General features: G+C 39.5%; 1 protein-coding gene across 1 annotated transcript in view; it reads left to right on the top strand.

Moving 5' to 3' along the window:
- Window positions 1–26,470, top strand: part of LOC117338520 (RAB11-binding protein RELCH-like) — a 238,637-nt gene that overhangs the window by 210,273 nt on the left and 1,894 nt on the right.

Genomic DNA, 26,470 nt, shown 5'->3' with positions numbered 1-26,470 from the left:
ATAGGTTGACATAGTTCAACATAGTTTAACCGAGATTACCTTAACATATGCTCAAGTTTACATGGGGCAACATTGTTGAAACACTCCGACAAATAACGGATTAAGTGAAACACTCAGACAAATAACAGATTAAGTGAAACACTCAGACAAATAACGGATTAAGTGATAGGCCTAGAAATCATCACGGGAATACCAGGTCACTGATGCAGGCCTACTTAGACACTTCTCAACTCTAATGGTGATGGCAATTAATATGCCCTGATGTATTGTCTGTTGTTTTTTTTAATTTCAATTGCGGAGAAATGTTAGTGCATTAGAATAATTATGTAAATATCATATCTGCATTGACAAATTGATATTGGTGTTTTATTACGCACACATTCTGAAACTTGAGCAAGATTAATCTCCATTTTGAACTTCATTATTCAATTGTTCAAGAAAACTTGATTATATTAGAAATGCATGTATTTGATAGTGATTAGGCTGTGGAGAATTTCCATGTTACACTGGCAGAGCACTGGACAGAGGAGTGGGCTCTTGTCTTGTTTGTCAGATTCCCAGGGTGAAAGGGTGACCTCAGTTACCGGTTTTTAGCTCACCTGGACCGAAGGTCCGGTGAGCTTATGTCATAGCGCAGCGTTCGTCGTCCGTCCGTCCGTCGTCCGTCCGTCGTCCGTCAACATTTGCTTCAAATCGCTACTAGTCAAAAAGTTCTAACTGGATTTTGACCAAATTTGGCCAGAAACATCCTTAGCAGAAGGGGAACAGATTTTGCATAAATGGTGACTCTGACCCCCGAGGGGCCAAAGGGGCGGGGCCCAATAGGGGAAATAGAGGTAATTCCTTTAAATTGCTACTAGTCATAAAGTTATGAATGGATTTGAACCAAATTTAGTCAGAAATGTCCTTGGGGGAAGGGGAACAGATTTTGCATAAATGGTGACTCTGACCCTCGAGGGGCCAAAGGAGCGGGGCCCAATAGGGGAAATAGAAATTACCTTGACCAAAATTCAAGTTTAACATTTTATTTAAAACATTCAAATAAGTTTGATGATTAGCCAAAACGCCTACCATCATGATATTTGTTTAGTAGGTTGAGCACATAGCTTCTTGTGATGAATTCCCTCAATATAGCTTCTTGTGATGAATTCCCTCATAGGTTGACATAGTTCAACATAGTTTAACCGAGATTACCTTAACATATGCTCAAGTTTACATGGGGCAACATTGTTGAAACACTCCGACAAATAACAGATTAAGTGATAGGCCTAGAAATCATCATGGGAATACCAGGTGACTGATGCAGGCCTACTTAGACACTTCTCAACTCTAATGGTGATGGCAATTGATATGCCCTGATGTATTGTCTGCTGTTTTTTTAAATTTTAATTGCGGAGAAATGTTAGTGCATTAGAGTAATTATGTAAATATCATAGCTGCATTTAACAAATTGATATTGGTGTTTTATTACGCACACATTCTGAAACTTGAGCAAGATTAATCTCCATTTTGAACTTCATTATTCAATTGTTGAAGAAAACTTGATTATTAAATTGTGTCGCCTTTGAAAAAGGAGACATATAGGTATTACTTTTCGGCGGCGGCGGCGGCGTTGTCCGGAAAATGGTTTTCGTGCGATAACTTTAGTAGTTTAGAACGGATTAATTCGAAACTTCATGGGAAGGTTCATTACCATGATAGCTCGGACAAGTTCGATAACCAAAATTATTTGCACCTTTTTAAAAGAGTTATAGCCCTTTAATTTTTTGCGAAAATGGTTTCCACTCAATAACTTGAATAATTATAACAGGATTAATTTGAAACTTCATGGGAAGGTTCGTTACCATAATACTGTGGACAAGTTCGTTAACCAAATTTATTCGCACCATTTTAAAAGAGTTATGGCCCTTTAATTTTTTGCGAAAATGGTTTCCACTCAATAACTTGAATAATTATTACTGGATTAATTTGAAACTGTATGGGAAGGTTCGTTACCATAATACTGTGGACAAGTTCGTTAACCAAATTTATTCGGACCTTTTTAAAAGAGTTATAGCCCTTTATAGACTATACTTTAGTTATAGACTGAATATACAACCTGTTTTTTTTTTATTCAAGTCCTAATTTTAAAGAGTTATGACCCTTTAATTATTCGCATACACAGGCGACACCTCCACTTCCGTGGAATTCTTGTATTAGAAATGCATGTATTTGATAGTGATTTGGCTGTGGAGAATTTCCATGTTACACTGGCAGAGCACTGGACAGAGGAGTGGGCTCTTGTCTTGTTTGTCAGATTCCCAGGGTGAAAGGGTGACCTCAGTTACCGATTTTTAATTGTCACTTGTTTTGTCTCCCATACAATTTATTGTATTTAACCTGTATATAAGGCCACCTGTATTTGTTCAAACTGTAATACAAATTATTTTATAAAACCTGCATATAAAGATCACCTGTTTTGGCTCTTTTTGTAACATGTAAACCCTGTGTATAAAGTCACCTTTCCCATCTCCCATTGTGATACAATTTATTATATAAAACCTGTATATAAGGCCACCTGTATTTTTTCAAATGAAATACAAATTATTTTATAAAACCTGTGTTTTAAGGTCACCTTTCTCGTCTCCCAATGTAATACAATTTATTGTATAGAACCTGTATATAAAGGTCACCTGTTTGAGTTCCTACCCTAACTCAATTTTCTTGTATCAAACTCTATATTTTCTCTTCTTCCTTGATTGGCCTTTAGTGACAGGTTTGACTGTATATCTGACCCTATTTAGAGGCCTTGCACACTTTTCATCATTAACAGTCCAACACATGTATTCTAGGAAACAGCTTTGAAAATACATGAACATCCAGAATATCATGAGAGGTTAGGCTAATTGAAAGATGGTTTAAGTGGTAGGATTGCTGTCACAGTTATAGGATGGTTTCAGTGGTAGGATGGCTGTCACAGTTATAGGATGGTTTCAGTGGTAGGATGGCTGTCACAGTTATAGGATGGTTTAAGTGGTAGGATGGCTGTCACAGTTATAGGATGGTTTTAGTGGTAGGATTGCTGTCACAGTTATAGGATGGTTTTAGTGGTAGGATGGCTGTCACAGTTATAGGATGGTTTTAGTGGTAGGATTACTGTCACAGTTATAGGATGTTTCAGTGGTAAGATTGCTGTCACAGTTATAGGATGGTTTAAGTGGTAGGATGGCTGTCACAGTTATAGGATGGTTTTAGTGGTAGGATTGCTGTCACAGTTATAGGATGGTTTTAGTGTTAGGATGGCTGTCACAGTTATAGGATGGTTTTAGTGGTAGGATTACTGTCACAGTTATAGGATGTTTCAGTGGTAGGATTGCTGTTATAGCTATAGGATGGTTTCAGTGGTAGGATGGCTGTCACAGTTATAGGATGGTTTCAGTGGTAGGATTACTGTCACAGTTATAGGATGTTTTAGTGGTAGGATTGCTGTCACAGTTATAGGATGTTTTAGTGGTAGGATTACTGTCACAGTTATAGGATGTTTTAGTGGTAGGATTACTGTCACAGTTATAGGATGTTTTAGTGGTAGGATTGCTGTCACAGTTATAGGATGTTTTAGTGGTAGGATTACTGTCACAGTTATAGGATGGTTTCAGTGGTAGGATTACTGTCACAGTTATAGGATGGTTTCAGTGGTAGGATGGCTGTCACAGTTATAGGATGTTTTAGTGGTAGGATTACTGTCACAGTTATAGGATGGTTTCAGTGGTAGGATGGCTGTCACAGTTATAGGATGTTTTAGTGGTAGGATTGCTGTTATAGCTATAGGATGGTTTCAGTGGTAGGATTGCTGTCACAGTTATAGGATGGTTTTAGTGGTAGGATTGCTGTTATAGCTATAGGATGGTTTCAGTGGTAGGATTGCTGTCACAGTTATAGGATGGTTTTAGTGGTAGGATTGCTGTTATAGCTATAGGATGTTTCAGTGGTAGGATTGCTGTCACAGTTATAGGATGTTTTAGTGGTAGGATTGCTGTTATAGCTATAGGATGGTTTCAGTGGTAGGATTGCTGTCACAGTTATAGGATGGTTTTAGTGGTAGGATTGCTGTCACAGTTATAGGATGGTTTTAGTGGTAGGATTGCTGTTATAGCTATAGGATGGTTTCAGTGGTAGGATTACTGTCACAGTTATAGGATGGTTTCAGTGGTAGGATTGCTGTCACAGTTATAGGATGGTTTAGTGGTAGGATTGCTGTTATAGCTATAGGATAGTTTTAGTGGTAGGATTGCTGTCACAGTTATAGGATGGTTTCAGTGGTAGGATTGCTGTCACAGTTATAGGATGTTTTAGTGGTAGGATTGCTGTCACAGTTATAGGATGGTTTTAGTGGTAGGATTGCTGTCACAGTTATAGGATGGTTTCAGTGGTAGGATTGCTGTCACAGTTATAGGATGTTTTAGTGGTAGGATTGCTGTCACAGTTATAGGATGGTTTTAGTGGTAGGATTGCTGTCACAGTTATAGGATGGTTTCAGTGGTAGGATTGCTGTCACAGTTATAGGATGTTTTAGTGGTAGGATTGCTGTCACAGTTATAGGATGGTTTTAGTGGTAGGATTGCTGTCACAGTTATAGGATGGTTTTAGTGGTAGGATTGCTGTCACAGTTATAGGATGGTTTTAGTGGTAGGATTGCTGTCACAGTTATAGGATGGTTTCAGTGGTAGGATTGCTGTCACAGTTATAGGATGGTTTAGTGGTAGGATTGCTGTTATAGCTATAGGATAGTTTTAGTGGTAGGATTGCTGTCACAGTTATAGGATGGTTTCAGTGGTAGGATTGCTGTCACAGTTATAGGATGTTTTAGTGGTAGGATTGCTGTCACAGTTATAGGATGGTTTTAGTGGTAGGATTGCTGTCACAGTTATAGGATGGTTTCAGTGGTAGGATTGCTGTCACAGTTATAGGATGTTTTAGTGGTAGGATTGCTGTCACAGTTATAGGATGGTTTTAGTGGTAGGATTGCTGTCACAGTTATAGGATGGTTTCAGTGGTAGGATTGCTGTCACAGTTATAGGATGTTTTAGTGGTAGGATTGCTGTCACAGTTATAGGATGGTTTTAGTGGTAGGATTGCTGTCACAGTTATAGGATGGTTTTAGTGGTAGGATTGCTGTCACAGTTATAGGATGGTTTTAGTGGTAGGATTGCTGTCACAGTTATAGGATGGTTTTAGTGGTAGGATTGCTGTCACAGTTATAGGATGGTTTCAGTGGTAGGATTGCTGTCACAGTTATAGGATGTTTTAGTGGTAGGATTGCTGTCACAGTTATAGGATGGTTTCAGTGGTAGGATTGCTGTCACAGTTATAGGATGTTTTAGTGGTAGGATGGCTGTTATAGCTATAGGATGGTTTAGTGGTAGGATTGCTGTCACAGTTATAGGATGGTTTCAGTGGTAGGATTGCTGTCACAGTTATAGGATGGTTTTAGTGGTAGGATTGCTGTCACAGTTATAGGATGGTTTCAGTGGTAGGATTGCTGTCACAGTTATAGGATGGTTTCAGTGGTAGGATGGCTGTTATAGCTATAGGATGGTTTCAGTGGTAGGATTGCTGTCACAGTTATAGGATGTTTTAGTGGTAGGATTGCTGTCACAGTTATAGGATGGTTTTAGTGGTAGGATTGCTGTCACAGTTATAGGATGGTTTTAGTGGTAGGATTGCTGTCACAGTTATAGGATGGTTTCAGTGGTAGGATTACTGTCACAGTTATAGGATGGTTTCAGTGGTAGGATTGCTGTCACAGTTATAGGATGGTTTTAGTGGTAGGATTGATGTCACGGTTATAGGATGGTTTTAGTGGTAGGATTGCTGTCACAGTTATAGGATGGTTTCAGTGGTAGGATTGCTGTTATAGCTATATGATGGTTTAGTGGTAGGATTGCTGTCACAGTTATAGGATGTTTCAGTGGTAGGATTGCTGTTATAGCTATAGGATGGTTTCAGTGGTAGGATTGCTGTCACAGTTATAGGATGTTTCAGTGGTAGGATTGCTGTTATAGCTATAGGATGGTTTCAGTGGTAGGATTGCTGTTATAGCTATAGGATGGTTTAGTGGTAGGATTGCTGTCACAGTTATAGGATGGTTTCAGTGGTAAGATTGCTGTCACAGTTATAGGATAGTTTCAGTGGTAAGATTGCTGTCACAGTTATAGGATGTTTTAGTGGTAGGATTGCTGTTATAGCTATAGGATGGTTTCAGTGGTAGGATTGCTGTCACAGCTATAGGATGGTTTTAGTGGTAGGATTGCTGTCACAGTTATAGGATGGTTTTAGTGGTAGGATTGCTGTTATAGCTATAGGATGGTTTCAGTGGTAGGATTGCTGTCACAGCTATAGGATGGTTTTAGTGGTAGGATTGCTGTCACAGTTATAGGATGGTTTTAGTGGTAGGATTGCTGTCACAGTTATAGGATGGTTTCAGTGGTAGGATTGCTGTTATAGCTATAGGATGGTTTCAGTGGTAGGATTGCTGTCACAGTTATAGGATGGTTTTAGTGGTAGGATTGCTGTCACAGTTATAGGATGGTTTTAGTGGTAGGATTGCTGTCACAGTTATAGGATGTTTTAGTGGTAGGATTGCTGTCACAGTTATAGGATGTTTTAGTGGTAGGATTGCTGTTATAGCTATAGGATGGTTTTATATATAGTGGTAGGATTGCTGTCACAGTTATAGGATGGTTTTAGTGGTAGGATTGCTGTCACAGTTATAGGATGGTTTTAGTGGTAGGATTGCTGTCACAGTTATAGGATGGTTTTAGTGGTAGGATTGCTGTTATAGCTATATATATACGATGGTGGAGCCTTACTGGACATTTGTTCCTTTGACATTTAGATCCCAAGATTTAATTACTTCTCATCTAGAGTGATCTCAGAAGATAGGGATGTAAAGGAAAATGATGGGATTATCTGTAAACCAATTGTTAGCTTAGTTAATATCTCTCTTGTGCAAATCTTGACATTTCATCCCAAGAATTTTGACGCCATAAAATATGTAAGAGACGACATAAGACTTTTGCCAATCATCTGTGTGGCCGTGATGTCTAAACTCTGATTGCTCAGTTGTGTGTCCTCTGCCAGTATTTCCTACTAAAAGATACCGTATTGTAATTGTCATGTGAATTCCGACAGCCGGAGGATGCCATCTATGGATAGATCATTCAATGAATCGTCACATTAATTCTACTATTGTACAATTTACACGACATACAACAAAATCAGGTTTACATCAATGTAAAACAAGGCTGCTGCATTAGTAGTCTGTTGTTAACTGGATTACATGTCCTGTTACAATAAACTAATCCAGTCATTGAATAATAACAACGAAAGATTCCAGATGTTTTAGAAGTTATTTTCGGCTATGGAATGAAATTGACATTGTTGTTCTGTATGTTTTATCAAATTACTTTGGTTTAAGAGTACTGGGAATGAACTATTACATTACATTTGTTTAAGAGTACTGGGAATGAACTATTAAATTACTTTGGTTTAAAGAGTACTTGGAATGAACTATTACATTACATTTGTTTAAGAATACTTGGAATGAACTATTACATTACTTTGGTTTAAAGAGTACTTGGAATGAACTATTACATTACTTTGGTTTAAGAGTACTTGGAATGAACTATTACATTACTTTGGTTTAAGAGTACTTGGAATGAACTTTTAAATTACTTTGGTTTAAGAATGGTGGGAATTAATTAATCAAAGGGCAAAAGGCCCTTAGAAACGTCAGGGTCTGAGGTCATATAATAAGAAATTAAAAACTGTATTTTATAGTCAGACAGCTACATTTGTATTAATCTGGTTATTCTTATTCTATAACATATTTATCTGCTGACAAGCTGCTTGTAAATTATGAAAAAAAACTCAACTGAAGGACAAATCGGTCTATTACATGTACAACCAGAGATAAAATCCAAGATGTACACAGCCAGAGATAAAATCAAAGATGTACACAGCCTAAGTTTTTTTATTTATACCATAAGATGTTAATTAGGCCTAGCAAACATTTATTTTATGACCCCTAGCAACATCGAAAATGCAGATAATTTAACTCCGATAGAAAACTGCGGTCGCGCTGTCGGTCACGCTGTCTGACGAGACATATATAGGCCTCCAGTTTTGACAAACAAGATGCCAGTACTTCATTCACGGATCATAATTATTAGATTCTTTTCAAATAAACAAATAATTATCTTATCTAATAAAATCCTCATAAAAAACGGCAATGTAATTTGTTACAACTTGCCCTCAATTCCTGGTCATATTTCTTGCGTATTCTAGCGACATATAAATAAATATGAAACTGCGAACGGTCGCTGTTTAGTTACATTAGACATAACCGCCATTTTGGACGATTATAGTGATGATCACGTGATTAGTCACGTGACAGCTGATCTGAAGTTATCCCATGGAATGTTTGGCTGCAAAGCTATTTATAGAATTGTAAACATTTGACTACGTAAACACGGTTGGTTTTAGGCTTATATGAAATGTTCCTGCTTATGAACTCAGGATGAACATGAGTCTAAGACATGTAGATAGTTTCTCTGTGGACGCATGTAAACCATTAGTGTTTCCACGACGATCAAACTGAATTTTTTACTTTCGTTTTCAAATCAGGATTCAGACAGAACTACGTAATCCTACGCCAACAATAATTGCATATACTTTATACTGGAAAAGGTTTATATTTATAATCTAAAATAGTCTAGAACACCAAACATTCATATTTCATTTTAAATAATTGCAGTAAACACGGGAACCATCAGTTAAATCGTGTCAATAATTGCTGTCAAAATAGGAACTATATTAGGCTGCGGATGTATATCATTTGTATTACAGAAAAGAGAAGTTGTTAGCTGGAAACAAAAGTATGACTAACAAAATTTACTCACCAGGGCTTAATCACTTGATTAGGGAAAATCTCATTTCTCCTTTACTTCAAATCATATGTGTGTATATTCTTCAAAATCAGCAGGTATGAAGAGACTGATAGGTGTTACAGTCTCAGAAAATTTTGTCAAATAAGTTTTACCAGAAATTATTTGATCAGGATTTTAATATTGATTAGCCTAATCACTTTTTGAACAACTGGGCCCAGGACTATAACAGCAGGTGCCAAAGGCATCCTGACATTGACCTTTATATACAGGTTTTTTACTCTATAAAGATGACCTCTTTAGAGTAGGTTCAACTGTATAATTACTGGTCTGATAATCATCACACCAGATTTTGTTTTTGCTCAGCCATTAATGTTGAAAATAATAATCAAGAAACTGTAAGTGAGCATTTTGATTACATATGAATAACAGTTTGAGTTTTTTTCTTTCATTATAAGACCCCCAGCAGTGATTATCTTATCTATGTTAACCTCAAAGACTTTTTCCATCATTTTGTCTCATAACTTTGACTCATTGATTTTTTCTGGTAGTGGAAAGCTTGTTTATGACTGAGGTCTGGAATCTTCAGACTCATCATAATTAAACAGGTCTGTATATTGAAGACATCGGAGAACATTTTATTTGGTTCACTAGAACTAAAAATGTATGTAGTAATACAAGTTGTCAGAACTAATCAGAAAGCTCTTTTCACATAAAGACTGTGTCTACTGTTATTACCCAAACATCCAACCATTTTGGTCTCGGAGGAAACAGGCAGACATCCTTAAAAGTAGGCAGATAATCAAATTCTAGTACTATGATTAGTGTGATGTTGAAAGGTTGTGGACATGTATTCCCAGTGTGAAGCCCAAAATCAGTGTCAAAGAGAAGTTTTAAAACAATATGTACTCAAAGAACGGACCATGTATAGTAATGTTTGTTGAAGTGAAGCTCAAATCTATGTACAGAGCCGTCAGTGTCAAAGAGAAGTTTTAAAACAATATGTACTCAAAGAACGGACCATGTATAGTAATGTTTGTTGAAGTGAAGCTCAAATCTATGTACAGAGCCGTCAGTGTCAAAGAGAAGTTTTAAAACAATATGTACTCAAAGAACAGACCCTGTATAGTAATGTTTGTTGAAGTGAAGCTCAAATCTATGTACAGAGCAGTCAGTGTCGGAGAGAAGTTTTAAAACAATATGTACTCAAAGAACGGACCATGTATAGTAATGTTTGTTGAAGTGAAGCTCAAATCTATGTACAGAGCAGTCAGTGTCAGAGGGAAGTTTTAAACTACATTGTATGAACATGAACACACTCCAAAGTGTATGAACATGAACACACTCCAAAGTGTATGAACGTGAACACACTCCAAAGTGTATGAACGTGAACACACTCCAAAGTGTAGGAACGTGAACACACTCCAAAGTGTATGAACGTGAACACACTCCAAAGTGTAGGAACGTGAACACACTCCAAAGTGTAGGAACGTGAACACACTCCAAAGTGTATGAACGTGAACACACTCCAAAGTGTATGAACGTGAACACACTCCAAAGTGTATGAACGTGAACACACTCCAAAGTGTATGAACGTGAACACACTCCAAAGTGTATGAACGTGAACACACTCCAAAGTGTATGAACGTGAACACACTCCAAAGTGTATGAACGTGAACACACTCCAAAGTGTATGAACGTGAACACACTCCAAAGTGTATGAACGTGAACACACTCCAAAGTGTATGAACGTGAACACACTCCAAAGTGTATGAACGTGAACACACCCCAAAGTGAACCATTTAATCAGCATTGAAGAAAAAACTCAAAGAAATGTTACCCGAAGAGTGAAGCTCAAAATTATGTACTCCAAAAGCGAAAATAAAAATTATAATCAGGGTTAGAGAGAAGCTTTAAGCTTATATTCCCCAAGAGTGGGACATGTATTCAGTGTCATGAAGATGTTTTCTGTCCACGAGCCTTGTTTTACTGACATTAATCCTACAGTGAGTGAATCACAACTATAAATATGTGGCTCCTGTATAAAGCTTTGTTCCTCTGTGACTTTTGCCACTTTTTATCACTGAATGTCAAAAGTGCACTTTAGTCCGAGAAAGTACACACTGACGATCTTACTTGGTTATAGGGAAATAAACCTTTTATTGGGTCCTAATCTGTAGGCAGTTTTCATTGACTGCTTCGATTTTTAGAGATTACAAGTTGATTTTTCTGTTAACTACATATATAAGCACATAACAAATGATATCAGTTGGATGGAATTAGATCTGTGTCTATAACATAGTCTTGTCTTCCTACAATTCTTGTACAAAGTATGACAATTGGCCCCTGACTGGTATAAGGCCATCTCAATCTATTGCAGTTCATTAGAAATGCCAACAAATCCATTTTTGGTGCCCTGTGATCAAACCATACAGAAAGGGATTATAAGTTTGTCTCCTTGTTTATTGCATGCCTGCTTGGTCCTATAGGTATATCAATTAACCTACTGGTCCTGTATACACACTGTCTACCCACTGGTCCTGTATATACACTGTCTACCCACTGGTCCTGTATACACACTGTTTACCCACTGGTTCTGTATACACACTGTCTAACCACTGGTCCTGTACACACACTGTCTACCCACTGGTCCTGTATACACTGTCTACCCACTGGTCCTGTATACACTGTCTACCCACTGGTCCTGTATATACACTGTCTACCCACTGGTCCTGTATACACACTGTCTACCCACTGGTCCTGTATACACACTTTCTACCCACTGGTCCTGTGTACACTGTCTACCCACTTGTCCTGTATATACACTGTCTACCCACTGGTCCTGTATATACACTGTCTACCCACTGGTCCTGTATATACACTGTCTACCCACTGGTCCTGTATATACACTGTCTACCCACTGGTCCTGTATACACTGTCTACCCACTGGTCCTGTATATACACTGTCTACCCACTGGTCCTGTATACACTGTCTACCCACTGGTCCTGTATATACACTGGCTACCCACTGGTCCTGTATACACTGTCTACCCACTGGTCCTGTATACACACTGTCTACCCACTGGTCCTGTATACACACTGTCTACCCACTGGTCCTGTATATACACTGTCTACCCACTGGTCCTGTATACACTGTCTACCCACTGGTCCTGTATACACTGTCTACCCACTGGTCCTGTATACACACTGTCTACCCACTGGTCCTGTATATACACTGTCTACCCACTGGTCCTGTATATACACTGTCTACCCACTGGTCCTGTGTATACACTGTCTACCCACTGGTCCTGTATATACACTGTCTACCCACTGGTCCTGTATATACACTGTCTACCCACTGGTCCTGTATACACTGTCTACCCACTGGTCCTGTATATACACTGTCTACCCACTGGTCCTGTATACACACTGTCTACCAACTGGTCCTGTATACACACTGTCTACCCACTGGTCCTGTATACACACTGTCTTCCCACTGGTCCTGTATACACACTGTCTACCCACTGGTCCCGTATACACACTGTCTACCCACTGGTCCTGTATACACACTGTCTACCCACTGGTCCTGTATATACACTGTCTACCCACTGGTCCTGTATACACACTGTCTACCCACTGGTCCTGTATACACACTGTCTACCCACTGGTCCTGTATATACACTGTCCACCCCCTGGTCCTGTATATACACTGTCTACCCACTGGTCCTGTATACACTGTCTACCCACTGGTCCTGTATATACACTGTCTACCCACAGGTCCTGTATACACACTGTCTACCCACTGGTCCTGTATACACACTGTCTACCCACTAGTCCTGTATACACACTGTCTACCCACTAGTCCTGTATACACACTGTCTACCCACTAGTCCTGTATACTCACTGTCTACCCACTGGTCCTGTATACTCACTGTCTACCCACTGGTCCTGTATACACACTGTCTACCCGCTGGTCCTGTACACACACTGTCTACCCACTGGTCCTGTATACACACTTTCTACCCACTGGTCCTGTATACACACTGTCTGCCCACTGGTCCTGTGTATACACTGTCTACCCACTGGTCCTGTATACACACTGTCTACCCACTGGTCCTGTATACACACTGTCTACCCACTGGTTCTGTATATAGACTTTTCACCCACTGGTCCTGTATACACACTGTCTACCCACTGGTCCTGTATACTCACTGTCTACCCACTGGTCCTGTATACACACTGTCTACCCACTGGTTCTGTATATAGACTTTTCACCCACTGGTCCTGTATACACACTGTCTACCCACTGGTCCTGTATACACACTGTCTACCCACTGGTCCTGTATACACTGTCTACCCACTGGTCCTGTATATACACTGTCTACCCACTGGTCCTGTGTATACACTGTCTACCCACTGGTCCTGTATATACACTGTCTACCCACTGGTCCTGTATACACACTGTCTACCCACTGGTCCTGTATATACACTGTCTACCCACTGGTCCTGTATACACTGTCTACCCACTGGTCCTGTATATACACTGTCTACCCACTGGTCCTGTATACACTGTCTACCCACTGGTCCTGTATATACACTGGCTACCCACTGGTCCTGTATACACTGTCTACCCACTGGTCCTGTATACACACTGTCTACCCACTGGTCCTGTATACACACTGTCTACCCACTGGTCCTGTATATACACTGTCTACCCACTGGTCCTGTATACACTGTCTACCCACTGGTCCTGTATACACTGTCTACCCACTGGTCCTGTATACACACTGTCTACCCACTGGTCCTGTATATACACTGTCTACCCACTGGTCCTGTATATACACTGTCTACCCACTGGTCCTGTGTATACACTGTCTACCCACTGGTCCTGTATATACACTGTCTACCCACTGGTCCTGTATATACACTGTCTACCCACTGGTCCTGTATACACTGTCTACCCACTGGTCCTGTATATACACTGTCTACCCACTGGTCCTGTATACACACTGTCTACCAACTGGTCCTGTATACACACTGTCTACCCACTGGTCCTGTATACACACTGTCTTCCCACTGGTCCTGTATACACACTGTCTACCCACTGGTCCCGTATACACACTGTCTACCCACTGGTCCTGTATACACACTGTCTACCCACTGGTCCTGTATATACACTGTCTACCCACTGGTCCTGTATACACACTGTCTACCCACTGGTCCTGTATACACACTGTCTACCCACTGGTCCTGTATATACACTGTCTACCCACTGGTCCTGTATATACACTGTCTACCCACTGGTCCTGTATACACTGTCTACCCACTGGTCCTGTATATACACTGTCTACCCACAGGTCCTGTATACACACTGTCTACCCACTGGTCCTGTATACACACTGTCTACCCACTAGTCCTGTATACACACTGTCTACCCACTAGTCCTGTATACACACTGTCTACCCACTAGTCCTGTATACTCACTGTCTACCCACTGGTCCTGTATACTCACTGTCTACCCACTGGTCCTGTATACACACTGTCTACCCGCTGGTCCTGTACACACACTGTCTACCCACTGGTCCTGTATACACACTTTCTACCCACTGGTCCTGTATACACACTGTCTGCCCACTGGTCCTGTGTATACACTGTCTACCCACTGGTCCTGTATACACACTGTCTACCCACTGGTCCTGTATACACACTGTCTACCCACTGGTTCTGTATATAGACTTTTCACCCACTGGTCCTGTATACACACTGTCTACCCACTGGTCCTGTATACTCACTGTCTACCCACTGGTCCTGTATACACACTGTCTACCCACTGGTTCTGTATATAGACTTTTCACCCACTGGTCCTGTATACACACTGTCTACCCACTGGTCCTGTATACACACTGTCTACCCACTGGTCCTGTATACACTGTCTACCCACTGGTCCTGTATATACACTGTCTACCCACTGGTCCTGTGTATACACTGTCTACCCACTGGTCCTGTATATACACTGTCTACCCACTGGTCCTGTATACACACTGTCTACCCACTGGTCCTGTATACACACTGTCTACCCACTGGTCCTGTATATACACTGTCTACCCACTGGTCCTGTATACACACTGTCTACCCACTGGTCCTGTATATATACACTGTCTACCCACTGGTCCTGTATACACACTGTCTACCCACTGGTCCTGTATACACACTGTCTACCCACTGGTCCTGTATATACACTGTCTACCCACTGGTCCTGTATACACACTGTCTACCCACTGGTCCTGCATACACACTGTCTACCCACTGGTCCTGTATATACTGTCTACCCACTGGTCCTGTATATACACTGTCTACCCACTGGTCCTGTATATACACTGTCTACCCACTGGTCCTGTATACACTGTCTACCCACTGGTCCTGTATACACACTGTCTAACCACTTGTCCTGTGTACACTGTCTACCCACTGGTCCTGTATATACACTGTCTACCCACTGGTCCTGTATACACACTGTCTACCCACTGGTCCTGTATACACTGTCTACCCACTGGTCCTGTATACACACTGTCTACCCACTGGTCCTGTATACACACTGTCTACCCACTGGTCCTGTATATACACTGTCTACCCACTGGTCCTGTATATACACTGTCTACCCACTGGTCCTGTATATATACACTGTCTACCCACTGGTCCCGTATATACACTGTCTACCCACTGGTCCTGTGTACACTGTCTACCCACTGGTCCTGTATACACTGTCTACCCACTGGTCCTGTATATACACTGTCTACCCACTGGTCCTGTGTATACACTGTCTACCCACTGGTCCTGTATACACACTGTCTACCCACTGGTCCTGTATACACACTGTCTACCCACTGGTCCTGTATACACACTGTCTACCCACTGGTCCTGTATATATACACTGTCTACCCACTGGTCCTGTATATACACTGTCTACCCACTGGTCCTGTATATACACTGTCTACCCACTGGTCCTGTGTATACACTGTCTACCCACTGGTCCTGTATACACACTGTCTACCCACTGGTCCTGTATATACACTGTCTACCCACTGGTCCTGTATACACTGTCTACCCACTGGTCCTGTATACTCACTGTCTACCCACTGGTCCTGTATACACACTGTCTATCCACTGGTCCTGTATACACACTGTCTACCCACTGGTCCTGTATACACACTGTCTACCCACTGGTCCTGTATATACACTGTCTACCCACTGGTCCTGTATACACTGTCTACCCACTGGTCCTGTATACTCACTGTCTTCCCACTGGTCCAGTGTACACTGTCTACTCAGTGATATTGTCTCTCTTTGCCAATTTCATTATACTATTTATATTTTATTGATTATATGTCGTTTTTCCATCTTTTGACTAATTGCATTCCAACAGTGGTATTTAGAAATCTGTGCCTCTCATAACAATTTGATTGATAATAGGGTGATTGATGGTAAAGAATGCTTTTGCTTTGCTATGTATTTGAGGTACATGACAATCAGCTTGCTTTGTTTCAGAAGTTTTGCTACAGTGAATTCTGAAAATTTCATGTAATTTTCTATTTTGGAAAAGCTGTTTTGGCTTTTGTCCTTTATTTTGTTATTAAAACCGTACAAATTAGAATGTTCAAGGTTGCCGAAAGGAGGCCATTTTTGTCAGAAACTGAATATTAGCTTTTTGGTTAGAATTAGTCATTCTTATGTCTGCTCTACCATATTTACATGACAATAAGTCTCCTTAGTTATGATCTAGGGTATTCACATGACAATAAGTCTCCTTAGTTATGATCTAGGGTATTCACATGACAATAAGTCTCCTTAGTTGTGATCTAGGGTATTCACATGACAATAAGTCTCCTTAGTTGTGATCTAGGGTATTCACATGATAACAAGTCTCCTTAGTTGTGATCTAGGGTATTCACATGATAACAAGTCTCCTTAGTTGTGATCTAGGGTATTCACATGATAACAAGTCTCCTTAGTTGTGATCTAGGGTATTCACATGATAACAAGTCTCCTTAGTTATGATTTAGGGTATTCACATGACAATAAGTCTCCTTAGTTGTGATCTAGGGTATTCACATGATAACAAGTCTCCTTAGTTGTGATCTAGGGTATTCACATGATAACAAGTCTCCTTAGTTGTGATCTAGGGTATTCACATGATAACAAGTCTCCTTAGTTGTGATCTAAGGGTATTCACATGACAATAAGTCTCCTTAGTTCTGATCTAGGGTATTCACATGATAACAAGTCTCCTTAGTTGTGATCTAGGGTATTCACATGATAACAAGTCTCCTTAGTTGTGATCTAGGGTATTCACATGATAACAAGTCTCCTTAGTTGTGATCTAGGGTATTCACATGACAACAAGTCTCCTTAGTTGTGATCTAGGGTATTCACATGATAACAAGTCTCCTTAGTTATGATTTAGGGTATTCACATGACAATAAGTCTCCTTAGTTCTGATCTAGGATATTCACATGATAACAAGTCTCCTTAGTTGTGATCTAGGGTATTCACATGATAACAAGTCTCCTTAGTTATGATTTAGGGTATTCACATGACAATAAGTCTCCTTAGTTCTGATCTAGGATATTCACATGATAATAAGTCTCCTTAGTTGTGATCTAGGGTATTCACATGATAACAAGTCTCCTTAGTTATGATTTAGGGTATTCACATGACAATAAGTCTCCTTAGTTCTGATCTAGGGTATTCACATGACAATAAGTCTCCTTAGTTGTGATCTAGGATATTCACATGACAATAAGTCTCCTTAGTTATGATTTAGGGTATTCACATGACAATAAGTCTCCTTAGTTATGATTTAGGGTATTCACATAACAATAAGTCTCATCTTAGGTCTGTGTTGTCATATTTACATTGTGATAATTAAAAGTCTGTGCCTTGTTATGCCTAACTTACAGATGCCATGAAACAAGGTGAATGATACAAGCACTCTGGACCTTTTTAGGTAACCTGAGACAATGTCTCAAGTGACCGATTCTAACTACCCTTTGTTCGTCTTTGTGCGGTGTGCGTCATGAGTCCATAACAAATTTACATTTTTTACTTCTTCTCCATAACCGCTGAACCAAATTCAATGAAATTCGGAAGGAAGCTTCCATGGCCAAAGATCAACCAAGAGTGTGAATTTTATGTTCCACAACCCCTGGGGCCTAAAGGGCGGGGGCCAAAAACGGTCAAATTGACTAAAATTTCAAAAATCTTCTTCTCCACTCCCAGATATGGTAGAATTAAATACTTTTGACAGATAGAAAGGTCTTATGGACCTTAACCAAAATTGTGAATTTCATGAACCTGGGGTCTCACATTTCCCCCTGAGGAGGGGTAAACTTTACTTTAGTTTATATAGGGAAATCACATTTCTGACTATAATTTGTTTGATTTCTATTGGAATTCATTTTAACTTTATTAGCCCACCATCATCAGATGGTGGGCTATTCAAATCGCCTTTCGTCTGTTAACAATTCTTGTTACCGCTATTTCTGAGAAAGTACTAAAGGGATCTGTCTCAAATTTCATATGTAGGTTCCCCTTGGTACCTAGTTATGCATATTGCATTTTGGGACCGATCAGAAAATAACATGGCCGACAGGCAGCCATCTTGGATTTTGACAATTGAAGTTTGTTACCGCTATTTCTGAGAAAGTACTGAAGTGATCTTTCTCAAATTTCATATGTAGGTTCCCCTTGGTACCTAGTTATGCATATTGCATTTTGGGACCGATCAGAAAACAACATGGCCGACAGGCAGCCATCTTGGATTTTGACAATTGAAGTTTGTTATCGCTATTTCTTAGAAAGTACTGAAAGGGATCTTTCTAAAATTTCATATGTAGGTTCCCCTTGGTCCCTGGTATTGCATTTTGGGACCAATCCGAAAACAACATGGCCGACAGACGGCCATTATCGCTAAATCTTAAATTTTATATATAGGTTCCCCTTGTTTGAATAGTACTAGAGGCTGTTTCTGAATTGACACAGATTAGTAAGACTTAGAGGAAGAGAAAAGTAGAGAAAAGATCAATCTGACATGAAACCTATAAAGATCATTCAATGGTGGGCGCCAATATCCCTCTGGGATCTCTTGTTATTATTATCAGCATGGGATGATAGCTTGAAGGTATGTACATGTTGGCTCTGACTGACCCCTAGGGGCTCATGAGCAGGGCCAAATAGGGTCAAATTAACCGAAATATTTCAAAAATTAGGTGACCGTTAAGGCCCATGGGCCTCTTGTTTTTGTTTCTGTGACTTAAGTGGGCAATTTGGCTATATTGTTATAAATGTCTTTCTCTGTAGTTTAATTTCAATTTTTTTATTGATTTTCTTTACATTTCAAAGTCATTACAAATCATCATGCAATATATGCAACATACACAATACAGTCAAGTTAACACTTATAAATACACAAGTACCCGTGGCATTGCTATATACTACCAGCTGATCATAATCATAATTGTTCAATGTACAATTGTATTGTCTCCTAGCACCTCACAGACTAGCCTACACATGACATAGGAATCATTGTGCAGATGTATGGTTGTAAATCAAGAGCCAGAATCCTCAATGAAAGGCGGACATATGCCCTGGAACCATGGAAATTATTAGAGCCGGGCATATGCCCTGGAACCTTGGAAATTATTAGAGCCGATCCACCAGGAACCCAGAGACATCATTATTAGAAAGTCATATCATTACAGATATAAAGTATATCCATGATATGAACAGAATAAAAAAAATGACACTTATTGACATGTAAATACGGTGGCACAGAATTAAAAAATGAGACTTATTGTCATGTAAATACGGTGGCACAGAATTAAAAAATGAGACTTATTGTCATGTAAATACAGTGGCACAAAACTAAAAAAAAAAAAAAAAAAAACTTATTGTCATTAGTACCAGTAAATATGGTGGCACAGAACTAAAAAAAAAAGAGAGACTTATTGTCGTTAGTACCAGTAAATATGGTAGAGCAAACTAAGAATGAGATCCAAGAGAGACATATATTGGAGGTGATGAGAGATATTGGAGATGATGAGAGATATGGGGTGGGATGGGATAAGAGAGGATGGAGACATGAGACAGGAGGGAGGGGATGAAAAAGGACTTGGAATATGAGAATGAGGGAAGGATGAGAGATATGGGAGTGGATGAGAGAAAGGAAGATATGAGAGAGTGGAAGGAATGAGAGAGGAGAGAAGGGAGTGAAGGAGGAGGGAGGAGATACGAGGGGATGAGAAAGGAGGAAGAAGATGAGAGGGATCAGAAGATATGAGAGGTAGGAGGGAATGATAGATATTGGAGGAATGAGAGAGGAGAGGGGATGAAAGAACCAGGAGGAGGGATGATAGAGGAGGGAAGGGATGAGAGATATGGGAGGGGATGAGAGAGGAGGGAGGGGATGAGAGATATGGGAGGGGATGAGAGAGGAGGGAGGGGATGAGAGAGGGAGAGGGGATGAGAGAGGGAGAGGGGATGAAAGATATGGGAAGGGATGGGAGGCTCAGAGGGGATGAAAGAACTAGGAGGGGATTAGAGGAAGAAAGGTGTGAGAGAGGTGGAAGGAATGAGAGAGGAGGGATGGAATATGAGGGGGATAAGAAAGAAGGAAGAAGGTGAGAGGCATCAGAAGATATGAGAGACAGGAAGGGATGAGAGATATGAGAAAGGGGAAAGGGATGAAAGACTGATGGGGAGAGATGAAAGAGGAGGAAGGGATGAGAGAGGAGAAAGGGCCTATAGGTTTGATGGGGTGAGAGATGGGAGGTGGTGAGAGAGTTTGGAAGGGAAGAGTGAAGTGGATATGAGAGAGAGGCTGATTCCTCTGTGTTGACTGATTCCTACTACTTCTGACTATATCCATGTAGGCCTTAATGGCAAAATGAAGTAGACATGATTTGACATCCATTCAGCAATTTATTAGGATGGTCAAATCCATAGCAACCATTAAAACATCCAATTTGGCTGCTTTACATCCTCCTTTACAACCTAGCCCTGACCTCCCTCCAAAAGTCAATGGACTGACCTGGAATCAAAGCAGGGTCCTTCTCACTGTTGGATAAGTGGGTCAGGCCTAAACTCAGGAAATAGGAAATAGGTAGGTAACAGGCTTCAACATCACTAGTGGAAGTAAAATCCAGTCTGTCACAATTTGATATGTGCATCCCAGTTGTCCATTTAGTGGAATCCTTAAGTACATACAGCCATTAGGTATTGTATATGGAGAGGTCATTGGGCCAACATGTGTGGTTCTCGTCCCCAGATGGCTGTTCCTATTATCATTATCCTCATTTACCAAGGATTTATATTAGTAAGCTGTAAAAATAAGTCTAGTTTTATAAAATTATTTCCTTTGGGTGTCTTCAGACCAATCATTTTCCTTAGTTATATTTTCTTTAATTTGAAACTACACACATGTACATATTAATGTCACTGGCCATACTAATCCTTTTCATATTTCAGTCCATAAATCAATCCTGTTTTTGCCTTTGGTCATTTTTGATTTTGAAACTGATATGACAATAGACATCCTACATGTAAACAGGTATCTTATTTGGTTGATATTGTTTTTTTAGCCCAAAGAACCATGTGAGCTTATGCTATGGTGCAGTGTCCATCATCCGTCTGTCGTCCATCTTGCGTCAACTTCTCCATCTAAATGACTTCTCACTAACCAAGAGTTCCAGTGTCATGATATTTGGCTGATAGGTTCTCTTGTTGAGTCCCACCAAAGTTTGCAAAAAGAAATAACCTTGACCCATATTCAAGGTCACCTGACAAAGTCTGAAGTAACCTATTATGCTCGCCTTTTGTCAGGTGCCCATCATGCTTCCTACATTTTCAACTTCTTATTAATAACCAAGAGACTCCGGATCATGATATATATTGGGCCAGTAGCATGCAGAGATGGAGGGTTGTAAAGTTTGCTCAACGGAATGCCCTTGACCTATTTTCAATGTCACCAAGGTCAAATATATTAAAACCTTTAAGTTGTCCAAAAGAATGACCTTGACCTGCAAGGTCATATGGGTCAAATGTTTAAACCACTTTTCAGTAACCAAGAGCCCCAGCCTCATGATATTGGGACAGTGGCATGCTTTGATAACAAATCAAAAACTTTGTTCAACTGAATGACCTTGACCTACCTTCAAGGCCAAACTGGTCAGATGTGTTAAATTCTTAATCTAAAAACAAAAACATCTATTATCAGTAAGTATTTCAGAACTCATGTGATCTTTAAGGTCCATGAGCCTCTATTTGTATAAATTGGTAACATGGTCAAAAGTGTAATGACATTATGAACTCACATTGAGAGTACAATTCCAAACACAGCAAAAACCAATGTTAGAAATGCCATATTTACTAGAGGTAATTGAGATGAAAAAAGAGAAACGTCCAAATTTGAAAAGGACAAACCAAGACTATAGTAAACGACTTCAGTGTGACTTAATGTGATGTTTACATTGATGTGATGTTTACATTGATGTGCTGTTTACATTGATGTGATGTTTACATTGATGTGATGTTTACATTGATGTGATGTTTACATTGATGTGATGTTTACATTAATGTGATGTTTACATTGATATGATGTTTACATTGATGTGATGTTTACATTGATGTGATGTTTACATTGATGTGATGTTTACATTGATGTGCTGTTTACTTCATAAGATGTCATTTCTGTTATTATAGTAAACATTGAATTCTCCAAATGTCTTGTACAATGTAAGATTAGTGAGAAAGTTATTTTCTGCACTGTCTAGGGCCTGTTTTAGGTTCTCAGCTGACACCACAAGATGATTGAACTGTTTGACATAACTTACATCAATTTTCTGAATGACTCTGTCCTCTGTTTCCTGGCATGTGATAGCACATTCATTTCAACTGCAAATTTGTACCTTTCAAAAGCTTTTAAACGTGTTTTTCTTCTAAAGGAATGCAGAATTGTGGTAAAAAAAAATCTTTGTGAACTGTGAGTCTAGCTGGGAAGAATATTTATATGTTTCCATAAAATCATTTTTCGTGTCAGAGTGAGAGATGAGATTGTGAATGTTTGACTGAGAAAATCACAGCTTTGAGGCGAGCGTGAGTTCTCCACCGTCATTACTGGGGATAGAGCTATGTCTCATTGTCAGTTGAGGAAAACTAATGCTCTGTCGATGAACAGGGCCTGACTGTGGACAGGAAAGCTCTGACACCACAAATCTGTCTCCACCATTTCACCAGACAATATGTGCATCTTAATTTGAAATCAGAATGTCAAATTTTTTTGGCTGGGTTTTGAAACTCAATGTTTTATTTGTCAGTGTTTTTCTAACTGAAGTTTTTACTCCAAAGTTGTGTGACCACACAGAAAACTTGTAAAGCAGAGCATACACAGAAAACTTATAAAGCAGAGCATAATTTCAGGGAGACTGAAAGAGTAGATTTCCCTGATGTCCTCCAGTCATCAGATTCATGGCGCGATCAGTGATTCAGTTCCTCCTACGGTGTCTTTTGTCTTCATTTTCTAAATGGGGGCCATAACTTTCTTTGAATGATGATACAAGAGGGAGCATTCCTTCATTAGTCGTAGCATTTTAACTCATTCTCCACAACAAATTGATTAGGTTTCTTTTTTTTTTATCAAAAGCAGAATTCTCAAAAAGGTACCAGTAGTTGAGCTATTTATTAGCTCCCGACCGGTACAATCAGAAGGGATTATCGTACCTTGTCCATCCATCCCACACATTGCTGGACCATATCCTGTTATTCAGTTCTCATTACTAAATATGGTATTTAATTACAGTTTGCATGCAATATATAATGAAAAAGATGATTGCTGGGTCGACACATATTCCCACTTTTGTCCTCTGTCAATATTGTTGAAAAAGATTGTTGATAACATAGATTCTGTGTTGTTTTTGTACAAACCTTGAGATTGGAGTGTGACACACATTCCTAATAGACCATTTTGGCCTGTATTTAATCTATCATTAAAAAGGGTTTTTGGAGTATAGCTACCATATTATAACTTTTAGTAGCACTGCATGTGGCACACTGTGACCGATGATATAACCTTTGACCTTTTCATAGTAAAAGACTTTTCCTTCGATGTACTTGGGAAACCAAAGCCTGTATCAAGATACAACTTATAGGATGACAGTGTTATATAAAGCTTACAAAGAATCAAAACATTTCTTTTGTGGTATTTGGCAACACATGTTGTATTCATGGAGAAAAATATTTCATAAAACATTAGAGATATTTCTGCCAACATAGAAAATAGGAAGAATTACTCTAATAATTCTTACCAAAATAATAAAAAAAAAATTAAATGTACATGAAGTTCAGGTATACATTATATAGCTGTATGATGATTGGTAGAGATTGTACCATTCCACTTGTCCTTGTTTAGAACAGTGCTGATCTACCAGTAGTGAGATGACTGGATTAATTGATCAGATATGTAACATACCTCTAAGTGGTTTAACATGAATACACACTGTCATAGGTTACACTTAGAAAACTTCACACATCATATACATGGAACCATCTTTGGTTGAGAAAACTTCACACATCATATACATGGAACCATCTTTGGTTGAGAAAACTTCACACATCATATACATGGAACCATCTTTGGTTGAGAAAACTTCACACATCATATACATGGAACCATCTTTGGTTGAGAAAACTTCACACATCATATACATGGAACCATCTTTGGTTGATGACATAAGAACGATGATTGTAACTTTTCTTACCCACAAGAACAATGGTTTAAGATACACTTAAAGGTATACCTATGTTCTGGAGGCTTTAAAGTTTCAAACCATCTAAGACGCGTGAGATAGGTCTTCGTGGGAGAAAGCTTTCAATGTTGTGAGTCTCCCACTGAGGATGTGGGAGGTGGCAACCCTGTATCTTCTCTGTAATGAAAAATGGGGACACAGAGACCAAAATTCTAACACCACACTGGAGTAGGAGACAGGAAGTGTCAAGTCAACAAGCTACAAAATGAATGATGTGGAAGTAACAAAATGTCCTATCTTTTTATTTCATATTTTCAAGAAGAAAAACAGATTAAAAAGTTGTTGATAATCTAGAAAGTTGTTACCAAAAGATGAGTTTGTAATACAGTGTACCCATGTACAATAATGGTATGATACAGTGTACCCTTGTACAATAATGGTATGATACAGTGTACCCTTGTACAGATAAGGGAAGCCTGCTATTATCTAATGGTATGGTACAGTGTACCCTTGTACAATCAAATAAGGGAAGCCTGCTATTATCTAATGGTATGATACAGTGTACCCTTGTACAGATAAGGGAAGCCTGCTATTATCTTATGGTATGGTACAGTGTACCCTTGTACAGATAAGGGAGGCCTGCTATTATCTAATGGTATGATACAGTGTACCCTTGTACAGATAAGGGAAGCCTGCTATTATCTAATGGTATGGTACAGTGTACCCATGTACAATAATGGTATGATACAGTGTACCCTTGTACAATAATGGTATGATACAGTGTACCCTTGTACAGATAAGGGAAGCCTGCTATTATCTAATGGTATGGTACAGTGTACCCTTGTACAATCAAATAAGGGAAGCCTGCTATTATCTAATGGTATGATACAGTGTACCCTTGTACAGATAAGGGAAGCCTGCTATTATCTTATGGTATGGTACAGTGTACCCTTGTACAGATAAGGGAGGCCTGCTATTATCTAATGGTATGATACAGTGTACCCTTGTACAGATAAGGGAAGCCTGCTATTATCTAATGGTATGGTACAGTGTACCCTTGTACAATCAAATAAGGGAAGCCTGCTATTATCTAATGGTATGATACAGTGTATCCTTGTACAGATAAGGGAAGCCTGCTATTATCTTATGGTATGGTACAGTGTACCCTTGTACAATCAAATAAGGGAAGCCTGCTATTATCTAATGGTATGATACAGTGTACCCTTGTACAGATAAGGGAGGCCTGCTATTATCTTATGGTATGATACAGTGTACCCTTGTACGGATAAGGGAAGCCTGCTATTATCTAATGGTATGATACAGTGTACCCTTGTACAGATAAGGGAAGCCTGCTATTATCTAATGGTGTGATATAGTGTACCCTTGTACGGATAAGGGAAGCCTGCTATTATCTAATGGTATGATACAGTGTACCCTTGTACAGATAAGGGAAGCCTGCTATTATCTAATGGTATGGTACAGTGTACCCTTGTACAATCAAATAAGGGAAGCCTGCTATTATCTAATGGTGTGATATAGTGTACCCTTGTACAGATAAGGGAGGCCTGCTATTATATAATGGTATAAAGATTTAATTTTGATGCTTCAATCTTGTCATTCTTAAGGAATGTCTTTATTGGCAATGGCCAAACAAACTACACACAAGCAATTTCTATCAACAATCTTAGGCCTTTTAAACTGAATGTACTTGTTTGTATCAGGCCAAGGTCACACAAGTATTTGTTACCA

This window comes from Pecten maximus, chromosome 11, assembly GCF_902652985.1.
Source record: "Pecten maximus chromosome 11, xPecMax1.1, whole genome shotgun sequence".
Taxonomy (NCBI): Eukaryota; Metazoa; Mollusca; class Bivalvia; order Pectinida; family Pectinidae; genus Pecten; species Pecten maximus.
Note: the sequence above shows the minus strand (reverse complement) of the source record. Positions and strands in the feature narration are given on the sequence as shown.